Source organism: Lemur catta, chromosome 26 (assembly GCF_020740605.2).
Source record: "Lemur catta isolate mLemCat1 chromosome 26, mLemCat1.pri, whole genome shotgun sequence".
In the NCBI taxonomy this organism is placed as follows: Eukaryota; Metazoa; Chordata; class Mammalia; order Primates; family Lemuridae; genus Lemur; species Lemur catta.
The window spans coordinates 8046177-8070027 of NC_059153.1; the positions used below are offsets into that span (position 1 = coordinate 8046177).

A 23851-nucleotide genomic window follows, 5' to 3' on the forward strand; every position below is an offset into this window, starting at 1 on the left:
CAAATATTTGTCAATTGGTTTATAGATTTTTAAAATGCATTAATGCATATAAAAGATATTTTAGCAGTTCCCATCAGACTGAGTAATTCAATGGTAAAGAGGGTCCTTAATTTTTCATATTCTCGGCACTTGATAAACGTTGGTAGAATAAACAAAGGACTTGGCAGTGAGGAAGTGCTGTAAATATCACATAGGAGAACTTTTGGTGAAGACGCTATTCTGTTGGCCTTTATCATTCTGTGCCACACGGTGTCGCTTCAGAGCAATGTTTAAAAAAAATGCCTTAACTTAGGCGACCTGGCTGTTAACCATAGGATTGGTTCTTGTCGAGCGTTAACAATTGTTTTTGCCAGAAATATGAGTTTAAAAATGCAGTGTGAACACCAGACTGTGTTCTCTAAAACTTGTGTCTTGGAGGCCACCCCAAACAAGTTCAGAAGCTCCGCAGATTGCCAAAGTCTTCAGTTATCATGGAAATAAAGAAAGCTATGTTCTTGTGAGAGCAAGGACACACCCCCTCTGCCAGCCACCAACAAACACACGGATTTCGCATTCTTTGGAGATGACCGTTACTATGTTTGTGTTCATTTTTGCGATGTTCTCCGTGTGTAGCTTTAACTCTTCTCTGAGAATGCTGAAAAGTGCTGGTTAAAAGAGGTATGCAGTTACCATGGAAACAGGACCTAGCTAAGGACATCACTTAGGACTTGTAGCCTTTCATGACATAGCACGGGTTCCTCTGGAGAGCCATACCTTGGGTACTGGTAAAGCACTGTACCAGCATCGCCACTTCAGAGGAGGGTTCTGTGTGTCAGACTACTTCCACGTCCATGAAGTCATCCGTCTGGATGATCCTAGTTAGTAGGGTCACAAATTCCATATAATTAATTCAAGGGCTCACCAGGTTGTTTATGCTGTGTTCCTGGATTTCTCTTTCTGGTGCATATAACTAGTATCTGTGCTGGCAGATGCCCTGCTTTACCCTCGGTAGTGTATGGATATGGTATGTCCAAATTCAAGCCTGTGCTTTGGGCTTTTGCTACAAATTTGCTATAAAGGAGGAAGAAGAAGAAAATAAAATGTCCCAGAAAGGGCAGAACAGTCAGCAAAGAAGGAAATGCAATGGTCACTTATCGGTGCCTAATTGAGGCTATCTGGAATCCCTTCTAAGTGGTTCCTTTGGGCCCTGACTTGGGGTATAGACACCACAGAAGATTCAGGCATGAGTGCTGTTTGCCTTGAGTCTGGAAGAGGAGGATGGAGCTGTACCTGGGTTCCTTCACTGATTTTTAAAAATCTTTTGCTCTTGAAACAATGTGACCCTATAGAAAATATCCATCCAAACCTTTCAAATAAATGAACACACCTAAATATAAGTACAGTGAGAAGAACAGGATACTAACTTGTATAAAGTACCTCTCACAGTTGAGAGTATTTCTTATGTTTTTAATTTTATTAATTTATATTTTTATTTCAAAGACGCTGGATATTGGCTCTTCCAGGTTCTGCAGAGTAGGAATGTGATCTCTAGTGAGATTTCTAGTTAATGATAATTCTATTATAGAATACAAATTAAGGTGTCTCATGAAGTTGATCATTCATATATGATCATTTATTTGCATATCTCTTATTACTAGTTTAGACCTTTTGGCTTTTGGATCTTCCTTCTCTCAATTAGTATTTATTACCTCTCTTGTTTTTCTTTTTCCTTTTAATAAAAATAATCTAACTTGATATTTAAACCTAGGTTATTAATTTTTCTTAAAAAAACACCTTTATTATATATATACCACAGAGCATGAACTATTTTAAGATTGACTGTTCTTTGATATAATTTTAACACAATTTTCCTATTCGTTTTGTCACCTTGAAGTTGGTAACTGGTATTTCCTGCTGTGGTGCAAGTTCTAAAAATTAGTATGTTTAGAGCTTTCCCCCAAAAGTAGTTCTAGTAGATCTTAAAATACCAAATTTATTAATTTCTGTTTATCTGTTTATATAGTTGGTATTTAGGTCTCTAAAGTTTGTGTTGCTTCTCTACCTCTATCCTCACCAGTAAGAGAATCAGAATAAGAGAACTGAAATCAATTCTTGTCTATTTTATCGAGATCTCCTTTGGGCATGTCCAGTATCTTATTTGTAGGAGCTGGGTATTCCTTCATTTATTCAGCAAATGTTTATTGAGTGTCTACTCCATGCCAGACACTTTTCTAGGTGGCAAGGATATTGTAGGGAAGAAAACAGGCAAGATGCCTGCCCTCATTGGAGTTGACCTCCCAGTGGGGAGACAGATAATGCACAAGAAAAGTAAAACATGTAGTATGTTCTATATGAGGAAAGCTAAGAAAAAATTAAGCAGGGAAAGGGGTTTAAAAAGTTGGGAGGCTGTGTTGAAATTTTAGATTGCGTGGCCAGAGAAGTCCTTAGTGCAGATGTATGGGGAAGTGCTATAGTCAGAAGGAACCTCAGGTGCAAAAAGGCCTTGAGGCGAGAATATGCCTGGCGTGTCCGGGGATCCACAGGGAGACCAGGGTAGCAGGAGCAGGGGGAAGAAAGGACACTTGCCTCTTTGCTGCCCACTGCCTGTTGGCCCCATTACACAACTCCTTGTGCTTAGTAACATCCAAATATTCATTGAGTGATTTAGTGAAATTGGATTCCAGAATTTTCAAAGGGAAAATCAGTAGTGAATAGGGTGGGTATGGGAAGAAAGAAGAAGTGAGATGATGTCATAGCTGAGGGTATAGAAAGGAAGAGAGCGGTTTAGATGGGGAAGAAAAGAATTGGGTGGGTTTTGAGACGGGGATGCTCGACAGTCCATTGGGAACTTGTTTGCCACTAGCGAGAGCTCAGGCGAGAGGGAGGGTGAGAAGCTGATAGTCGAAGGCGTGGAACTGAGGAGATCCTCCAGAGAGGTGGCCTTGGGCAGGGTCACAGTGTGGGCATTGGGGGGACCTCAGGCCTTGAGGATGGAGAAGCGGTTAGTTTTATGTAATGTGTTATGTTTGTTGTTCACTCCATCCTGAGAAGTTGTGCCAGAGAGCTTGAATGAGTCTGCCCTTCTCACAACCTTTGAAAACTTCACTAGAGAACTGAGAAGAAAATACAAGGTAATAGTCCTAATAGCACTAAAAGTGGAAAGCGAACTTGCCATGAATCTGAAGGACGTTCTGCTAAGTGACACAAGCCAGACAAACACTGCACAAGCTCACTTACCTGTGGAATCTAAAAAAGTTGATTTCATAGAAACAGAGTGGAAGGGCTGTTGCCAGGGGTTGGGGTAGAAGAAATGGGAGATGCTGGCCAAGGGGTACAGACTTTCAGTTACAAGATGAGTAAATTCTGGAGACCTAATGTACAGTGTGGTAACTGTGGTTAATGGTGATGTTACTGTATACTTGAGATTTGAGCTCTTCATTATTCTTACACACACACAGTTTGGTTAGGTGATGGATATGTTAATTAGCTTGCTTGTAGTAATCACTTCACAGAGTGCACATATATCATATGTATGCCTTGAACATATATAATTTTTATTTGTCAATTATACCTCCAGAAAGCTGAAAAAAAGAAAAAATTAGTTCATTAAAAGCTTAAAGTCACAAGTTCATGTCATTCATCAATGGTGTTATCCGAAGATGCTCCTGCATCTTTGGGGAGAAGTATTTGTCATAGATGTGACCACTGATTTTAATGTCTTTGTGAATTGTAGTTTGTATTTATATCTGTTCCATGTCCATTTGCTCCAATAGGACCAAAGGGACCTATGTGGAAATCAGAAGCATGGTTTGGTTTCAATGGTAGTGTTTTCACACAGCTGAACTACCGGAAAACAATGATTTGGTCATGCTAATAGATAAGGAAGAGAAAAGAGGGGACCAAGCGAGGGACTGGAGAGGAGTTGGGGACAAAGAAGGAGGTAGACTGTGGCTGGTTGGTCAGCTGAGTTGTGGCAGGTCTTGAGACACATGCATGTACAGGTTGTCGTAAAATCTTGTCTACGGGATGAACATTAGAGCCATTTTAGTCCCCTCCTTTTTCTGTCCTGTTATTTATAAATCTCTAATGACTTATTAGCACTTTCGAGAAAAGTATCTTATCCTAAACAAATTCATTTAACTAACTTGGAAGATCTTCAAAGTCCTGTCTTACTTTCTGTGATACCAAAGTAAGCCGATTTATTATGGGTATTTGTTCACAGTATTCAATATGCGTATTGGTAGCATGAATATAAATTTTCCCATTTTAGCTTGTTCTGTATTGCTAATGCCTGAAAGGTGTGTAGGGGGATGCCTTATCATAGTTCTTGAACACTGATGCTAGCTATGAATATTTACCATGTGCTGGCAGCGTCTTTTTAACACAAACCATGCACTCAACTTACATATTTATATTTAACCAAAATGTGATCATTTTGCTGTTGTGGTGGTGGTTTAGGTTAGGTACAGAAGGAGTCCACTTTATTCAAAAGATGCAAAGAAAGCACCGAATTGCATAATGAAACTTTTAAACCAGATGTACCTGTGCAGGTAAGTATTAGATTTCAAAACAAGGTGACAGATGTGTGATCACCCACCAACAGCATTTATCTCATGTACGTCACTTAGCCCTTCTAGGTTTGTGGTTCTTCATCTATATGAAGAGGGGGTGACTTAAATGCCCTCCTTAAGTCTCTTCGTGGTCTACCATTGTATGATCCTAAAACGCTATTCTTAAAGAATTTTTAATCCAATTGTAAAGACAGGGCAAGCACGGATATATATTTAAAAAATGCTGGATAAATGATGGTGTTAATATATCCATACAATGGACTGTTATTAAAAGAAATTAAATTCTAATGCATGGATGAACCCCAAAAACATTATGCTACAGGAAAGAAGCCAGACACAAAGGGACAAATATTGTATGATGCCACTTATGTGAGGTACCTAAGTAGTCAAATTCATAGAGACAGAAAGTACAATAGAGGCTGCCAGAGGTTGGGGGATGGGGGAGTTATTGTTTAATGGGGACAGAGTTTCTCTTTCGGATGATGGAAAAGTTCTGGAAATGGATATTGATGATGGTTGGAAAACACTGTGAATATAGGTAATGCCATTGAATTGTGCACTTAAAAGTGGTTAAAAGGGTAAATTTTATGTTATGTATATTTTACCCCAGTTCGGAAATGCTATACACGCAAACACACACACACACACACACACACACACACACACACACACACACACACACACCCTTATGACAATATAGCAAGAAGTACAAAGGTGCTGTGAAAGGGGATAGAGGGAACACCACACACACACACACACACACACACACACACACACACCCTTATGACCATGTACCAAGGTGCTGTGAAGGGGTAGAGGGACGGTTCCTATAGTGATCAGTTAATCCAGAGCCATTATAATGGAAGCGCTTCTTGAGTCAGGTTCTAGAAACGAAAATTTGAATGGTACAGGGAAGGTGAGTATAGAAATTGCTCCTTGTTGGGGAGAATGGTCTCTAAATAAAGAAGGGAAGAAAGGAATGAAGAGTCAGTTTATTCAACTGAAGGAGAAAGTTTCTTGGGGTAGAATAATACCATTATGGTTTTAATAGAAATTTGTAAGACTTTTCAAATTCTTATATACATGTAATGTCATTTGATAGTCGAAACAAGCCCCAGAAGGGCTTTGGATTTGTGGAATTCTCATTATCTTTGGTGGGGATACACTCCGTCATGTATTGGTTCAACAAAGGCACGCCGAGCAACGCTGGGTGCCAGGCCCTGTGCTCCACGTGAGAGCGCAGTAGGGACAAGCACCAGGAGCTCCTGTCTTCAGGGAACATGTAGTCTAATGGGGAACACAAACAATAAGCAAATAAGCAACGTACATGGAGCTCAGACACAGAATAGCAACTGTTAAGAGTTTTAGAGTGAAAACCTAGAGGTGGGAAAAGAATGTATTAGCCCTTACCTGACGACAGCTGTCAGGCCAGCGTAAGGCAAGAGGAAGGGGAGTGAGTGGAAGGTAGGAAGGGATGGTCGGCCTCCACTCCTCTTCCATGGAGTCGTCTGTCCTGTGCTCTGCTAAGAGTTGAAACACCAGCTGTCTTTGCGCTGCTGCTGAAAGACTGTGGTTAGGTTTCTGAGGCTGGGAATGAGTGAACAGGGAAGGGCAGGAAGAGACAGGAAATGCTCACATGTTTTCAAGACAGTTAATGTCTGGAGAGGAATCTGAATTAATCTTATAATTAGAGGATTAATTAAGAGTATCTTTTGTCACATCCAAGTAGTCCTAATGAAGTTTGTTGGTTTTTACATTTGTCAGACTCAATAAGCTAGAAAAGTTTCAGAATTTTGTTCTTCAAGGGTTGAGCAATCTTGAGAAGGATATTCAGCCCCTGGAACACCTTGAAAAGGACGCTCTGGTAAGTTCTCTTTGTTCGGAATGTTCTCTGTACTTTGAGAAGATCTTTTCCAGAGAAAAATAACTGCTAACTACTTAAACAAATCTTTTGTTCAATTTTAGGAGTTCGAGGGGAAACAGTCTGCTGATCTGAAATTGTTCTGTGATCTGCAAGTGCTGAGGTACTTTTGAAAGTGTTCTTTCTAGAAGCATTTTAGTTGAAGCATGAGGTAGTGCTTTAGCTAGAGTATGGGCTGTCGGTATTGGTACAACTCATGTAAGCAGCTGAGTAGCTACTTCTTTTCAAACTTGGCCACTTCTGAGGCCCCTCCCTGAGGACAGAGTGTGGCCAATGATACCAGTGGAGAATGGGAAATTTTGAAAAGCCCACCAGGATCATCCAAATTTCTGTGTTTTTGATTTCAATAGTTTATTTTTAAGCAGTATTTTAAAAAATTAAAATGATTAGATTTTGAGCAGAATGTTTCAGTTTCTGAGTAAACAGTTGATTTTTGTTATACATCAAATTGTGCTTTTGACAGGCTATATTCTGTATGTTTTGTTTATATTTGTATATATTTTCAACATATATATGCACAGATTTTTTTAAACAACAAATGGTTTTACCCACCACAGTTCCCTTCATTGTAATTAGTGTACGTCCTGAGGCTGCTGTGTCTGTCCCTCTGGAATATTGCCCTCTCTTCTGGGGAAACAGAGAGTGGAGACTGTTACGTCTCTATCTCTGCCCTCAGGGAAGATTCTAGTGTTCTCGCCCCACTTGAAGAATCAGAAGGAATCCGTCTATAAATTTTTCATGGCTCAATCTTTATCTTCCAGTTAAGAATAAGCTGCTTTTACAGAAATTCAGATGGTTTTAGGAAGGATATAATTCTGGTCATGCCATATATTTTAAAGCCAAAAAAAAAAACTCTTCAAATTTGACTTATCCATCCTACCATTTATTTCAGTTAACACAATTAATAATAATGACTGTATGGACCATTTTCAAAATCCTTTCTCTCTCTCCTTGTCTCTCTCTCTCTGGCATTATACATGATTAAAGGTGATGATACCCCCTTTTTTTTTGAGACAGAGTCTCACTCTGTTGCCCAGGCTAGAGTGCCGTGGTATCAGCCTAGCTCACAGCAACCTCAAACTCCTGGGCTCAAACAATCCTTCTGTCTCAGCCTCCCAAGTAGCTGGAACGACAGACATGCGCCGGCATGCCTGGCTAATTTTTTCTGTATATTTTTAGTAGTCAGGTTAATTTTTTTCTATTTTTAGTAGAGATGGGGTCTCGCTCTTCCTCAGGCTGGTCTCGAACTCCTGACCTCGAGCGATCCTCCCACCTTGGCCTCCCAGAGTGCTAGGATTATAGGCATGAGCCACTACACCTGGCCTGATGATACCCTTTTAAAACATCTTCATTGAAGGCCCATGGTTGGTTGTGCATGGTTCTCAAATTTGGAGTCAGGAACTCTTTACATATTTAACATTTATTGCAGGATCCCCAAGGAGCTTCTGCTTCTGTGGGCTATACCTGTGAATATTCTCCATATTAAAAATTGAGACTGAGATTTCAAAAATATATTTACATATTGATAGAAATAACATTTTTATGAAAAATAACGACTTTGTGTAATAAACATGTGAGAAGAGAAGCATTGCTTTTTGTTTTTCTGAATCTCTTTGATGTCTGGCTTATAGAAGATAGCTGGATTGTCGTATCTGCTTCTCAGCTTAATCTGTTGTGAGTCTTCTGGCGTCTCGGACGTTCCACTGTACATTTGTGAGACAGTAAAAATGAAAAAAGCAAATAATGTCTTAATGCCATTATCATTGTTACCAAAATAGCTTTTTTTTTTTTTTTTTTTTGAGACAGAGTCTCACTCTGTTGCCGGGACTAGAGTGCCACGGCATCAGCCTAGCTCACAGCAACCTCAAACTCCTGGGCTCAAGTGATCCACCTGCCCCAGCCTCCCATGTAGCTGGGACAGGCATGCACCACCATGCCCGGCTAATTTTTCTATATGTATTTTAGCTGTCCATATAATTTCTTTCTATTTTTAGTAGAGACGGGGGTCTTGCTCTTGCTCAGGCTGGTCTCGAACTCCTGAGCTCAAAGGATCTGCCCACCTTGGCCTCCCAGAGTGCTAGGATTACAGGCATGAGCCACCGCGCCTGGCCCCCAAAATAGTCTTGACTTCACAGAACCTTTGGTTCCTTAGGGGGTTCCCAGACTACACTTTGACAATGGCTGATAAAAAGCCATTAAACAATGGAGAAGATTATATCCCCTAGTCTTCTGTAACCTGTAGAATTCATTTATTTTGGCTGAACCTCAAATTTTAGGCAATTGTCTTTTCTAACGTTGTAAGATATTAATCATTATTTGTATTTATCTCCCTTTGATAAGAGGCCCCTGTGTGAATTTAGAATACCTCAGAGAAAACATCTCTTCTAAATATGCCTCCTTCAGGGTTTTGCCTTTGCTCTCTTCCCTGGCAAACACCGAAAAAAATTGCCCTTTGCTTTGCCAGTGAGGGATGGTGGTGGTTCTCTTAGCTCACCCTGAATACCTGTGAATGCCTGGCCCTGGGCTGCATGCTTGTGCGAGGGCCTTATGAGAGGTTAATTTGCTCAATCAAGGTCGAAGAGGTATTCAGTGTCTGTCCTTCTACCATGTTTTCATGTCAGTGATGATGGCCTTAACTGTTTTGAAAGAGAAATGAGAAGAACATCCCTCCACTAGATTATTTCGGCCCCTAGCACAGAGCTACAAGGAATTAGGAATTCAGTGCTCTGAATGGTGGCCATGAAATACCTCTACAAATGTTGTGGGTCAGTGATGTTGATATCCTGAATTGTTCCTCTTCCATTATCAAGTAATAAATGATCTGTGAAATAACTCTGTGATAAATGTATGTACATAGATGTATGTTCTTGTTTTAAAATGGCCTAATGTGAATATAATAAGAAGAGATGGACCACTTTCTTCCAGGCTTAATCCAATGCAGTTTTCATAAGGAAAACCGAAGACTGGTTTGATTATTGCATCCCTCAGGTAGGTATAAAGATTTGCATTGTTCAGTCAAGGTGAATTGGGGTGGAGGAAAACAAGTTCTGAAAGATACCATACTGCTTTTTCCATATTACATTTCTGCAGCTGAACTTGTTCCTCTCTCACAATCTCCCCCATCCTAGAAACTATCCTTTTGGGTCTGGGCATTTATAAATGAGTGCTTGCCCTGCATCAAGCACTGTGCTAAACAGGAGAAGCAGGTTGAGTATCCCTTATCTGAAGTGCTTGAGACTAGAATTGTTTTAGATTTTGGAATAGTTGCAGAATAAGTACCAATGGAGCATCACTAATTTGAAAATCTGAAATCCAAAATGCTTCAGTGAACGTTTCCTTTGAGTCAGCCTGCAGAACATTTCAGATTTGGGAGCATTTTTTTTGTTTGTTTGTTTGTTTTTTTTTGTTTTTTTTTTTTTTTTTATATATATATATTTTTTATTTCAGCTCATCATGGGGGTACATAAGTTTAGGTTATATACATTTTCCATGTCCCACCCATCCCCCCGAGTCAGAGTCCCAAGCGCGTCCGTTCTCATTCTCCCGACAGTGCACCTGGCACTCATCATGTAGTCATACCTCCATCCCCTCCCCCCCCCACCTCCCCGGGTCTGCACCTTCAAGCATGACCATTCCCCAGAGGGTGTGCAACGCACTCATCATGTAGGCATACACCCATCCCCTCCCCCCACCCCCCATCCCAGTCTGATATCCAATTGGTATCCTTCCCTGATGTACATTTAGGTGATGATCAGGGAAACCAGTTTTCTGGTGAGTACATGTGATGCTTGTTTTTCCATTCTTTGGATACTTCACTTAGTATAATGGGTTCCAGCTCTCTCCAGGAGAACCAAAGAGATGTCGTATCATTGTTATTTCTTATAGCTGAGTAGTACTCCATGGTATACATATACCACAGTTTACTAATCCATTCGTGGATTGATGGGCACTTGGGTTGTTTCCACATCCTTGCGATTGTAAATTGTGCTGCTATAAACATTCGGGTACAGGTGTTTTTGTTAAAGAATGACTTTTGTTCTTCTGGGTATATGCCCAATAATGGATTTCAGATTTTTGGATTAGCGATGCTCAACCTGTATAATGGTTGACACACAGAGACATGTTCTTGCCCCCATTAAAAAATAAATGTTTTGAAGGAAGACAGAAAAAAGATAAAATAATTGCAGGTTAGTAAGTGCCTTGAGGGATCCTAACGAGGTGCTTTGGCAGAGAGCGATGGTGTGAAGTGTCACCTTAAGAATAGGGTGGTTATCAAAGGTCTCTCTGAGGAAGTGACACTTAAGAGGAAGTCTCAAGGATAAGAAGGAACGAGACTTGGGGACAGTTTAAAGCAGTGGGATTGGTTGGGGGAGAAGTTGACGTCTTTGAGAAACAGAGAATGTGGGGGGGACAGTTACTTGAAGTTGGGAGCATAGTAGTCTCTCAATGAGGTATGGCCTCATTGACCATGTTGAGGCGTTTGAATTTTACACTAAGGATGAGGGAAAATGTACATGAGTTTTAAGCAAAGGCATTTTGGGTGAGGGCAATACAATCTGATTAATGTTTTACGAAAATTATTCTAGCTTCTGTGTTGAAAATTGGTTTGAGGAGTGAAGAATAGAAGAGGTGAACCCAGCTGGAAGGCTTTTGGAGTCCAAGATGGTGGCTCTAAGCAGGAGAGTAGCAGTAGAGAAGGTGAGAGATGGAGAGATTCCAGATATATTTTAGAGCTAGAATTAATAAATCACTGATAGATAGAAGTAATAAGTAAAGGAAGGAGACTTAAGGATGTCTCCTAGGTTTCTGTCTGTGGCAGTGAGATGGATGGTGTTGCCAGTTAGAGAGGGAAGACTCAGGGTGGGAGGAATGTGTGGATCAAGCAGAAACTGTAGCACATTTAACAGGTTAACTGTCAGGTGTCTGTGCACATCCACGTTTTGATGAGAACCTGGAGTAACTGGAAGATTTTCCAGGAAAATACAATTTAACAAAACGGACTCCCGAATAGATGAGAAACCTTAACAGACAAATGTTCGTAAAAGAGATAGAGAAAGTTGCCAAAGTTGTGCTTTCCTGAACCACCCAGCAGCTCAGAGGAGCTCTGCTCATCCTTAAAAGAAGGATAATTTGGGTGCTGTTGAAACCATTCCAGCACACAGAAGAATCCAACAAAAATTACACAAAGAAGTACAGAAAAATCTCACTTAAAATAAGCCAAAATTCTAAAAAAAAAAAAAAAAAAATTGGCAAACAGAATTTAGGAGCTTATGAAAGGAATAGGATGTCATAACCAAGTGAGATTTATTCCAGGAATGCAAAGATAGTTTGATATTAGGGAATCTGTTAATATGTTAATTAGTCATAGATCTAGGGAGAAAAATCATTATGATTATCTTTATAAATTTCAAAAAGCATTTGAGAAATATTTTACATCTGCTTTTGAATTTTTATAAAACCTAGTAAGATAGTAACTAGTTATTCTGTAATATGAGAAATCTCAGCCCCAAAGCTAGTGTTCTGCTTGATAGAGAAACTGTAAATGCATTATCAGTAAAATCAGGACCAGTGGATAAGGAGACTCAATAACATAAAGGTGTCAATTATCCCTAAATTAATAAAGGAATTCAATCCACCACTCTCAAAGGCCTGGCAGGGTTTGATTTTTTTTTGAAACTTGATAAGCTGATTATTCTAATGTATAAGGGCAAGCATGGGGCAAAAATTAAGACATGATTGACAAATTAGAAAAAAAAGCAATGGTGCAAGTCCACAACAACTGAAAAGGCAGTAATAATCTTTAAATCTGAAATAAACAAAATAGAAAGCAAGGAAAAATAATAATGATTATATCAAAGGCACGACTGGAATTTGTAATGAAATGTACAAATAACACATTCATAGAGATATTAAAAGTCATAAGCATAGATGAAGGACAGCAAGATGTCAATAAATTTGAAAACTTAGATGAAATGCATAACTTTCTAGATGAATATGCATTACCAGAAGTTACTTAAGAAGAGTAATCAATAAAGAAATAAAATTGGTAGTGTAAAAAAGCCCATCCTTGGCCGGGTGTGGTGGCTTATGCCTGTAATCCTAGTACTCTGGGAGGCTGAGGCAGGAGGATGGCTTGAGGTCAGGAGTTCAAGACCAGCCTGAGCAAGAGCGAGACCCCATCTCTACTTAAAATACAAAAATTAGCCTGGTGTCATGGCACAGGCCTGTAGTCCCAGCTACTCGGGGGGCTGAGGCAAGGGGATCACTTGAGTCCAGAAGTTTGGGTTTCAGTGAACCATGATGCCACTGCACTCTACCCAGGGCAGCAGACCAAGAGTCTGTCTCAAAAAAAAACAAAAAACAAAACAGAAAATCCTGTAGTGAATACCATTGCACGCATATCTTGAGTTATTTACATTATTGGAAAAAGATACTATTTTCTTTTGAGGAAGCAAGAATAATAAATCTCCAAATCAAAATAAGACTAAAAGAGGTTATGAAGAAAAGACTAATCTGGACTAAAAATATTGGAATAAATCCCAGTTCTAATGGAGAATTGGATCAACTGCGAATTAAGGTACATGTTACGTTTGGTCACACGTAACAGAAGTTGGACTCCAGCAGCTAAACCAGATAGGGGTTTTGTTTTTCCCCTGTGAGAAGCATCTCAGAGTGAGGTGTCCAGGCTGGTGGTGCGGCAGCAGGGACTGCAGTTCTCTGAGCTTTCTGTTTTGCCATCCTTTGTGGGACGGGATTGTGTAGTCACAGAATGGCTGCTCTACCTCTAGTTCTCTCTGCCACACCAGGCAGGAGGAAGGGATTGAGTAAAAGTAAAAGGAAAAATACATGTGCCAGCACCTCCCTCTTTTTAAATTGGAAGCACTTCTCTTGGAAGCCCAAACCCATAGATTTTTGTCTGTATTTTATTGGCCGGAACTGGGTCACATGGCTCGCCCTAGTTGCAAAGGAATGTAGGGAGGTGAGAATTTGACTGAGTGTGTCACCACACCCCCTAAAAGTGGGGTTCTCTTAATACCGAAGCAGGGGAGAATAGGTCTTGGGTAGGTAACTAGTAATGTCTGCCATGCCTGAATTAAGTTATATGTGCTGCACACAGAAAACATGGAGAAATAACTGAAATCACATGGAGATTCTGTGTGCTATTCTCCGTGGGCATGTGCCCTGGGGTTTGGATAGGATGGGAGCATCTGTTCCCTCAGTTGATATCAGCTCCTACCTACCTCTTGTTTATGAGCATCTAATTAGGCTGAATGCCAATCTGGTTATTAACAACAACAGTGTGGCACCTGAAGCCAGGCCAGCCACTTTATCTGATGCCCTAACCAAGAACTGTCTTTTCTCCAACACCCGAGGAAAAACCACTTGCTGTGTTAGACTGTCAAGAGAAGGCATATATATCTCCAACGTGGCACGTCTTTAAGAGTTTTGGGGGGGATAATGTTGATGCCAGGCAGTTTCCACCTGGGGCACTGACTTGAGCTCTCAGCGGCCTTAATGTAAGATGCGACTTCATGGAATTTCTGAGTTAGTGCCATAGCCAACAAAAAGAAATGACATTCCTATTGGCTCACTGGGTTCTGAGGGACCAAGAGATGAGCAGGTCAGCCTTGACTAATTCCCATTCTCCTTTTCCACCAGTCTGAACGCCCAAAGAGGAAGATAAAAAGCAAGTTTGCTGTTGGCTCAGCCACACAAGCCATCCTTTGGGGCTCTGTGCTCATTCAATTTGCTCCACTCCAAACAGAATCCCTGGGAACTGCAGAGTTGGAATAGAATATAGCATGTTGGTAGTTATAATTGTGTTATTATCCATTTGTTCATAAAAGTTAACCTTTAGTATTAAAATTTGGTCTGATAGTAAAAAGTTCAGGATATTTAGCAACTTGTAGTGGTCTCTCTTTCTTACGATTTTAAAAGTAAAATTGATTTTTTGAAAAATGTCTTCCTCTCTTGGAAGGAGAAATTTAATTTGAAAATGATGAAAATAGTTGAGGTGGAAATGGTGTTGATGTTTTGAAAATAAAGTTACTGGGAGGTCTCATTTGATCTGGAAACATTCTAGTTTCTCCAGCACTTTAACAAAATTGTCATCTTTAGCAGAGGAGAAATATTTGTCATGTGATAATTACTAAATAAATGCTCTAGTGAAGCTTGAGTGCAAGAAACTGCATATACAGTTGAGTGTTTAAATTTATTTTAGAAAAATGAAACCTACATAATTTAAGATCATCTACAAAGTCATCATGATCTTATCCCTTCGTGATCGGATAAGTGAAATTAAAGACTGTCGACTTCACAGTTTATTCATTATATGATCTTAGTTACATCATGTAGTTTAATTTATAGTTTAATTTGCCTGAAACAAATGTTTATAACTCCACTTTTGTCATCTGTTTTCTTTAGAATTTTTTTAATGAGCTGTGTTTTAGTACCTTATTGTAGGCTTTATTAAAGTGTAAGAGCACTTATTGTTTAAGGTAAAAAAATGAATGAGGTTAACTAACTTCATTCCACTTAGGTATATCCAGTTCAGGGCTCACAGTTTCTGGTGAGTGGGCGTTTTCAGGATCTCAGTGCCATTGCATTGACTGTCCTCACTGAAGTAAATCTGAAGAATGAATATATATGACTTCCAGTGACTAGTGAGCATACATTTGAGCACTTTCCTCTACAGACCTTTGAGTTGGCTTGTGTGGAGGATGCCAGGATGGGTAAGACATGATCTTAGCTGTTAGGAACTTGGTCTAGAGAGGACAAGACATCCAGGTAACTGTAAATCAAAGCTTTACGTGGCAAGTGCTGTAAACGAGCTGTAAACTCAGCATGGGTAAAGGAGTTGTGAGAAGGAAAGAGACATATTTTTGGGGAGATCAGAGATGGCTTCTTGGAAGAGAGGTGCCATTTGAAATAGAGCGTGAAGGATGAGGGGTTTTCTAGGATTATGGAAAAGGGACTAACATGAATATAGGAACAGGGGCAGAAAAATGCAGAATTTGTGTGAGGCCATAATATTATGGAGTATTTAGCAGGAATTAAATTTGGCTAGGCCCAAACTAAGATGCGTTCGCTAGCTTGATTAGAAGGATTTTACTCTGTAGGTGAGAACAAGCCACTGAAGACCTTTAGCTGGGAATAATAAAATGAACACAGTGGTTTGGGGAGATTAATCTGGTGGCAGCATGAAGGCAGAATTCAGTATTCTAGGGGAGATTATTGCCACAATAAAGGCTTCCATGAGAGTAGTGATACCAGGAATGAAAAAGAGGACAGCTCTGAGAGAGTGTGGCAGGTGTAAGATTCAAAGAGCTGATACAGAGGATAGGTTGATGTAAGTTTCAAAAACCATGAGTTTGAGATATTGGGAAACATCTCTTTGAAAATACCAGTGAGTCTCCATTGAACACTGTCGTACTCAGCGTATCCTTCCCAAGCACCTACTGTGTGCCGGGTGCTGTGCTTGGTGCTGAGGATTCAAGGTGATGTTGCCCCTGCCCCCAAGGGGTGGCAGTCTGAAGCAGGGGAGACTGATGTGAGTCCGGCGGTTACACAGACCAGTGTGAAAGCGGGCTGAGCAGTGCCATGCCCAGTGGCGTGTGAGCTGCCCTGGCCTGGGCAGTGGCAGGAAGCAGGAATTTTTGGGCAATGTGGAGAGAAGGAGGGGCTGACAGTCAGCCCTTGGGGGAGGAAGAGATGATCTGCTCCCTCGTTCCGCCTTGCTCCGACCCTGGAGACTGCCACACTTCTGGGCCTGTCCCCAGCTCTGGCCCAAGGCTCCCTTCCTTTTTGACTGGTGGGGAGCCCCGTACCCACCCCCGCAGACTCTTTTGCCCTGTGTGCCTCATTGGTCTTCGCAGGTGTTCCTCTGCACCCTGATCGTCTGTCCTCTGAGGACCCGTTTCGTCTTCAGGCGGTAGGTGAACTCTGGCTTCTGCACCTGCACAGCCGCGCAGACCGTGTGAGCCACCCTCCCTCTGTGCATCCCTCCAGCCCCTGGCTGCTTCCCATGACAAGGAGAGAGCAAGGCCACTTCTCTCCAAGGTTCAGGCTCCCACAGGCTGCTTTCAGGGGCATTTGTTGGAGACCATAGATAACTACAGGGTGACTCAGAAGGAAAGTATATTCTGAGTGTTTTACCCGTGGTGACAAAGGGACCAGAGGCACCCTTTGTCTCTGCCCCATAAACGTAGTGAGTGGCTGGCTGTTGCGTCTTCCTCCCCTGCGGGTCCTTAACTTCAGCTCACTTGGGTGCTCCTGCAGCTGTTCAACACAGCCCTTAGCGGCTCCTCCCATTCAGCAGCTGCTGTTTCTGTTCCCTGTATCCCCAGGTCTTAGCAGGGATTTCCACGTGGCTTGCTTGACCTTTTGTTTTTTTTGTTTGACTTCCCATTCACTCTAAAGCCCCTGCAATTTGCTAGCTGCCTCCCAAGGTCTGAACCCAGGGCCTTTTTGGTTTTTTCTTCAGTTGTTGCCCAGGCTCACCTCCTTTTAGCATTTGACTTTGTTTAAATGATCTCTTTTTCCTTGGCTTCTCCTCTTTCTCTGGCTGCTTGCCCAGCCCCCATTTCTGGTTAGTCATCTGGGAGGTGTCTGGCTTTCTCTTTACTTTCTTGTGTTCCTGTCTCTTCTTGGCACAGATGGCTTCCTGAGGCCAGCAGGTGCTAACACACACCTCAGGTGAGTGTGTCCACAACTGACTCCTGTCCTCTGCTTCCCCGCCCTGTCCCATTTCAGACCCTCCGCTGCAGAGCTGTGGCATCGCCGCCTGGTCCTGCAACTCAGAATTTTACATTTGACTCTCTTCCTGCCGATGTTTTGTGGCGTCTCCCAGTGAAATCTCCTTTAGGATCTAGCCTGCATCTTCCCTAATTCTGTGGGGGGAAATGCCACAACTGTGCCTCTTCCCCTGCCGTCTCCTAGCTCTTCTCCTTTTCCCAGTAACAATAATTTGGCTGCTTGTGGTTCTTGGTCCACACCAACATCTAGCCCACTCACCCTGCTGGATACCATGACAGCTCCCGCTTAGCGAAGCACTCCAGGCTGTACTCTTTCAGCCTCATCTTCTGCCCCGACCTTACTTACCCTGTACTTACTTACCCTGTACCGAAGCCTCCTCTTTACTATTAGAGTTTTCTAGAATGTGCCATGACACACTGTCACTTCTCCTCTCCCTGATATTCTTGCTTTTGTAGGAAACACTTTTCACCCAGTTCTCCCCCAAGTGAGCCCCTAAATGTGCCTCCACGCCCAGCTCCAGCTCCTCGTGCAAGGTCTTCCTCCCACCTCTGCCCACCCTGGGCCATGCTTAGGCAGCCGCCTCTCGAGGCTGGCATGGTGCCACGCTCATCTCTGAGGGTGTGCGTTTCCTGGTGTGGCGATGGCTGATTTACCAGTCTGCAGCCAGAGCCTGTTGCCCACATACTTCTCTAGCCTCGCTCACCTGTGTGCCTTGGCAGAAATGGTAGAGGAATGAATTCAAAGTCTTGGGAGGAGACAGAAGCAGGGGAACCTCTGGGTTTGTACAAGGTCTCAGAAACCAAAGGACAAGGGGAGTTTGAGAATGGCGCTGTTAACACTGTCAAGTGGCAACAGAGTCACAAAAGGTATGCACAGGTCCCAGGGGCTTGGTTGTTTTACAAAGGGGGAATGGGATGGTCAGTTTTATGTGTCAGTGTGGCCAGGCTATGATGCCCTGTTGTTTGGTCAAATGTCAGTCTAGATGCTTTGTTTTATGGATGTGATCAATGTTTCGGTCAGTAGACTTTGTTTTAAATTTCAGAATATTATGGGGATACAAGCATTTTGGTTACATGAATTACTTTTGTACAGTTTGAGTCAAAGTTATAAGTCTGTCCATCACCCAGATAATGTGCACTGAACACATTAGGTGTGACTTAGCCCATCTGTTCTTCCCCGCTCTCACCTGCTTGATTTCCATTGAATTTTACTGCATATATCACATGAGTGTTGATCATTTAGTTCCTGTTTAATAGTGGGTACTTGTGGTGTTTGTTTTTCCATTCTTTCAATACTTGCCTTAGGAGGATGGTCTCCAGTTCCATCCAGGTTGTTACAAAAGATATTAGTTCACCTAAGGCGCGAAACTATAAGAATTCTAGAAGAAGAGGTTGGAAAAACTCGTATAGATATCACCCTAGGTGAAGAATTTATAAAGAAGACCCCAAAGGCAATCACAGCAACAACAAAGATAAATAAATGGGATGTGATTAAATTAAAAAGCTTCTGCACAGCCAGGGAAACAATCAACAGCCAATAGACAACCTACAGAATGGGAGAAAATATTTGCATGCTATACATCTGATAAAGGACCAATAATTAGAATCTACAAAGAACTCAATGCTCACCAGCATTTATTTCTTGTATTTTTGATAATAGCCATCATAACTGGGGTGAGATGAAAGCTCCTTATGATTTTGATTTGCATTTCCCTGATTAGTAATGTTGAGCATTTTTTTATATACGTATTGGTCATTTCTGTGGTGTCTTTTGAGAGATGTCTATTTGGTTCATGTGCCCATTTTTAATTGGATTATTTGCTTTTTTGCTGTTGAGTTCCATGTATATTTTAAATATTAGATATTAATCCCTTATTGAATGGTTTGCCGTATTTTCTCCCATTCTGCTGGTTGTCTCTCTCTCTCTCCCCTTCTTTCTCTCTCTCTCTCTGTTTTTTTTATTTTTAAGACAGGGTCTCACTCTGTCACCCAGGCTGGAGTACAGTGGTGTTATCATAGCTCACTGCAGCTTCGAACTCCTGGGCCCAAGTGATCCTCCTTCCTCAGCGTCCGAAAGTGCTGGGACTACAGGCATGAGCCACTGGGCCAATCCAGTTGTCTCTTTACTCTGTTCACTGTTTCCTTTGCTGCGGCAAAGCTTTCTAGTGTGATATAATTCCATTTGTATATTTTTGCTTTTATTGCCTGTGCTTATGAGGTGTTCTCCATAAAACCTCTGCCCAGAAGCCTGCTCCATACCAACATCTTGAAGCATTTCCTCTGTGTTTTTTTTTTTTTTAAAAGTGGTTTCTTAGTTCAGGGTCTTACATTTAAATCTTTAGCCTAATTTGAGTTGATTTTTGTATATAGTGAGAGATAAGCTAGGGTGCTGGTTTCATTCTTATGCACATGGATATCCAGTTTTCCCAGCACCATTTGTTGAAGAGACCATCGTTTCCCCACTGAATATTAGAGGTACCTTTGTTGAAAATCAGTTGGCTGTAAACATGTGGATTTATTTCTGGGGTCTCTGTTGTGTTCCATTGGTCTGTGTGTCTTTCTATGCCAGTACCACGCTATTTTGGTTACTATAGCTTTGTAGTATATTTTAAAGTCAGGTAGTGTTTTGCCTCCAAAACTCTTTCTGTTTAAGTTTATTTTATAAGCTCTCATTCTGAAATGGCTTATTCAAAGTTTTTCTTTCTTTCTGTTTTATAGACATCATTACAGAGTTTACATTTGTTTATTTTGTATGATCATTTATTCAAATGATGTTTGCTGCTTGTGCTAGTTTGCATTGTATTTGTCATAGACCATGTTAAGGAACCTTGGATAGAGTTTTTTTTCAAAAGGTATTATCTTACTGATGTAAAGTTACCACTACAATGCCTGGCACATAATACTTAAAAAAATGTAGGCTGTGTCCAGAAAAAAACTTATGATCTGGGTTATAGACTTCCAGATGGAGGTTTGAAATCTACCTATAGTAGATCTCCATTTGCAGGTTTGAAACCCCCTCCATACCCTGTACAAGGAGCCTTAATGGCATACCCTAGTTGCAGAACATCTGTGGTAACCCTGAGGCAGCCCATGGCGAGCCTCCCCAGCTTGCACAGGTGTCTGAGCTGCAGCATCCAGACCCACACCGCGAAGGCCGTGGAGCTGGGCAACCGGATCCCGCTTCGCGCGGGTAAAACGGTTTTGTCCGTTAGCATTGGCGGGCATGCGCAGGGCCGGTGTTCCGAGGTGCGCATGCGCAGGGACGGTGTTCCGAGGTGCGCATGCGCACTTGTGTCTAACGGCTCAGGTTGACTCGGCTTGGCTTGGCTCGGCTCGGCTCGGCTCGGCTTGGCTCAGCTCTCTTCTGCCTGTCACTTCACTTTGTGTCGGAAACAAGCTTTCTTGGAGCTTGTGTCCGGACCGTGTTCTCTGAGTTGGATTGGGCTGGGGGGTGGGGGGGGAGAGGAGTAGGTGAGGTGTCTGGAAGCCCACAACCGGCACCATGAAGAAGTTCTTTACCTCCTCGAGGAAGGAGGGCGAGGGCAAGTCGCCCTCCAAGGGCAGCCTGTGGAAGGCTGTGGTGGCCCACAGGGGCGAGATTCCTGAGAAGGCCTACACGGAGACCTGCTATAACATCAATACCAAAGAGCTAAGCAACCTCCACCACGCTGTTTGCTTTGAGGAGGCATGTAAAGTTGAGACCGTCCTGAGGAAAGATCCAACATGGTTGAACAGCAGAGATGAGAAGCGCAGGTAATGGGAATCACCAGCTGGGACAGGGGGTTGTGGGATGGGTGCCGGGGCCGGGGCCAGGGCCGGGAGGGTGTGGGGGAAACGCTCTTTCCTGGACTTGGCCTCCCCGGCCCTCCTGTCCCCCACGGGGCTGGGCTCTCCTCCCTCCACAGGCCCCACACCGCCTGGGAGGTGGACTCCTTGGAGGGGTCCCTCCCACCAGGTCATCTTTATGAGTAGCAACAGAAAAACAGAAATTTAGCTGCTTTCTAATATACTCATCATTCCCCTTCTAGAGGTCTTTATTAACAATTTTAAAGTGATTTAACAAATGAAATTAAGTATATATAGCATTTTATTTTTAATGTACACGTTTTAGAACATGTTATATGCATTATTGAAAGGTGCTTAAGGAGAGAAATAATTCCCATACTATATTGACTTCTGGGCAAAAAATTTTCACAGAAAATCCAATATCCATGTCATATGGAGGTACAGCTGTGTATATGTGTTCTTTACCAAGGGAACTTGGAGGGAAACTTTGATGTGAGGAGATGATTCTGTGTTCTTGAAGAGGAAAACTCATTTTTTCTGAAAGTGTGAACTCTTTTTATATCAATTCTACATAAAGCAAATAAATATATGAAGGTTTTAAAATTTTTGAGTGACACATGGTGTCTGTCTTTTACTATTGTGATAATGTGAAGGACATTTTGGAATGGAGTGAGCAACCCTGGCCCTCTGGATGTGAAAAGATACCATGGATTCCATAGGTTAATGATTTACTAACAGCTGAAGAGATAGATAAATGAAGGGAACAGACTAGAAAATCCAGAAACACCCAAAAATATATACAAGTATTTAGAACTTGATGATGGTGACATTTTGTATTAGAAGACAAAGATGAATCATTGATAAATGAAATGTCTGTTACCTGTTTGGAGAACCCTAGATAGATTTTTATGTCACAAAAATAAGTTCTTGATGGGATAAAGATCACGAATTTTGAAAAGAGGAAATGAGAAATATATTAGAAGAGAACACTAATGCCTATTCATTCTGATACATTTCCATGTTGATGGAGACTTTCCTGAAAAGGAACTCATGAGCAAGTATTCTCAAGGTTGATTTAGTGGAAAAAAAATTTAAACCCCCTGTATATCAGAAAAAAAGTTAACAACTTAAAAGACAACATACTTGCACCATATTTGCCACACACATACACACACATATGTGTATATCAGATGAAAAAAATGTATGTTTATTTTACAGTGAATTCTTTCAAATCAGCAAGAGAAAACCTGAACTCTAATTTAAAATTGGGCACAGTACTTTATTACAGACCTACAAATGACTTGTCCACATAGGAGAAAATATTTAGTGTCCCTTCTAAGAGAAGGCTTTGGATTTAAGAGAGGAACAAGATACTGTTTCCTACCCACAAAGTGTGTCATTCCGTTGTACAAAAATATTCTTAGGAAATAATTAGGTATACATGCAATTTGTTTTTCTCCACACTGTTAAAAATAGCAGTGTATTACGAAGAACCCATATAATGGATTTTTTTTTTTACTTTTTCACTTAGAATTTACCATACATTTTCATATAAAAATGAATTCATTTAATTTTTATATAAAAGAGCTCTTTTATACTTCCAGGATGTTTTTATATATCACTTATGGGTATATATAAAAAGGAAAATGAAAGCAGAATAAAATACTTAAGGAATTGCTAAGCAATTTCTTCATATTTAGAGTCCTACTCTTTTCTGAATCATTCTCTGTGCCTCACAAGAACACTGGTAATAGAGCATTTCTTAAAACCAAACATCACCTCATATTTTGGCTTTGCAATTCTGTAGCGCTATCTTACTTTTGACTCTGACTTTAGAGAGATTGCTTAACTCATCTGATTGAACACCCAGGCCTCCTCACGACCATTCAGTTCTTAGCAGTTACAAGAGTGGTCCACTTATGTCGCCAAGATTTTCTTCCAAGTTACCAACACCTACACAATTTGCAAATTTTGATTCTGGTTTTGGTGTTTACTCATGTACAGACAATGAAGACCAAATTAGGATGTTATCTGTCCAGGTAACAGCATCAAGATGCTATCACTTTAAAAATGAAACAGTATCTTAGAGTTAATGAACTACAGTAAGTAAGTTCCCATTTACAATTTAAATAATTCCACACATACACCATCTCATTTTCACAAAAACTCTGTGAAGCTAGGATTACCCACATTTTAAGAGAAAAAAGTGAAGCTCATACCAGTTAAGTGGTAAGTAGTGAAGCCAGGAAAAGAATCCTAGTTTGCTGATTTTCAAATCTATCTTCTTTCTTCTACAAGACCGTAGAAGTACAGAACTAATACTAAGTTGGCAAACTATGGTCTGTGGGCAAATCCAGCCCATCATCTATTTTTTTTTTTTATGGCCCATGAGCTGATAATGATTTTTACATTTTTAGAAAGGGGGGAGACTATTTAATGACATGAAAATTATATGAAATTCAAATTTCAGTGTCTACAAATAAGGTGTTGTTGGAATGCAGTCACATTCATTTACATATTGTCTGTGGCTGCTTTCACCCTACAACAGCAGAGTTAAGTAGCTGCAACAGAGATTACAGTGGAACACAAAGCCTGAAATACTATGTGGCCCTTTATAGAAAAAGTTCGCTGATCCCTGGTATAAATGATGGGTGCCACAAAAGGACAGAAATAGAAGATCAGTGCAGGCTGGACTTAACTGGAAAAACTTCAAGATCTCATTTTGAGTGAATGTTGTATGCCACATATCCATTAAATTAAATCTCATAAAAACATCTATTTAACTGTGCTACTATAGAAGGCACAAAGAAATATAAACAAAGGCCCTTGCACTCCAGGAG

At 41.1% G+C, this 23851-nt stretch overlaps 1 long non-coding RNA gene across 3 annotated transcripts; it reads left to right on the forward strand.

The window, feature by feature from the left end:
* The first annotated feature begins 3014 nt into the window (after positions 1 to 3014).
* LOC123627660 lies at positions 3015 to 16507 on the forward strand. 3 transcript variants are annotated; one of them, XR_006731401.1, is made up of 4 exons: positions 3015 to 3110; positions 6315 to 6414; positions 6516 to 6574; positions 16347 to 16507. It is a non-coding gene; the product is annotated as an uncharacterized LOC123627660 (long non-coding RNA). The 3 variants fall into 3 exon arrangements; XR_006731403.1 differs by lacking the exon at positions 16347 to 16507 and adding an exon at positions 14131 to 14155; XR_006731402.1 differs by lacking the exon at positions 16347 to 16507 and adding an exon at positions 9397 to 9412.
* The last annotated feature ends 7344 nt before the right edge of the window (positions 16508 to 23851 follow it).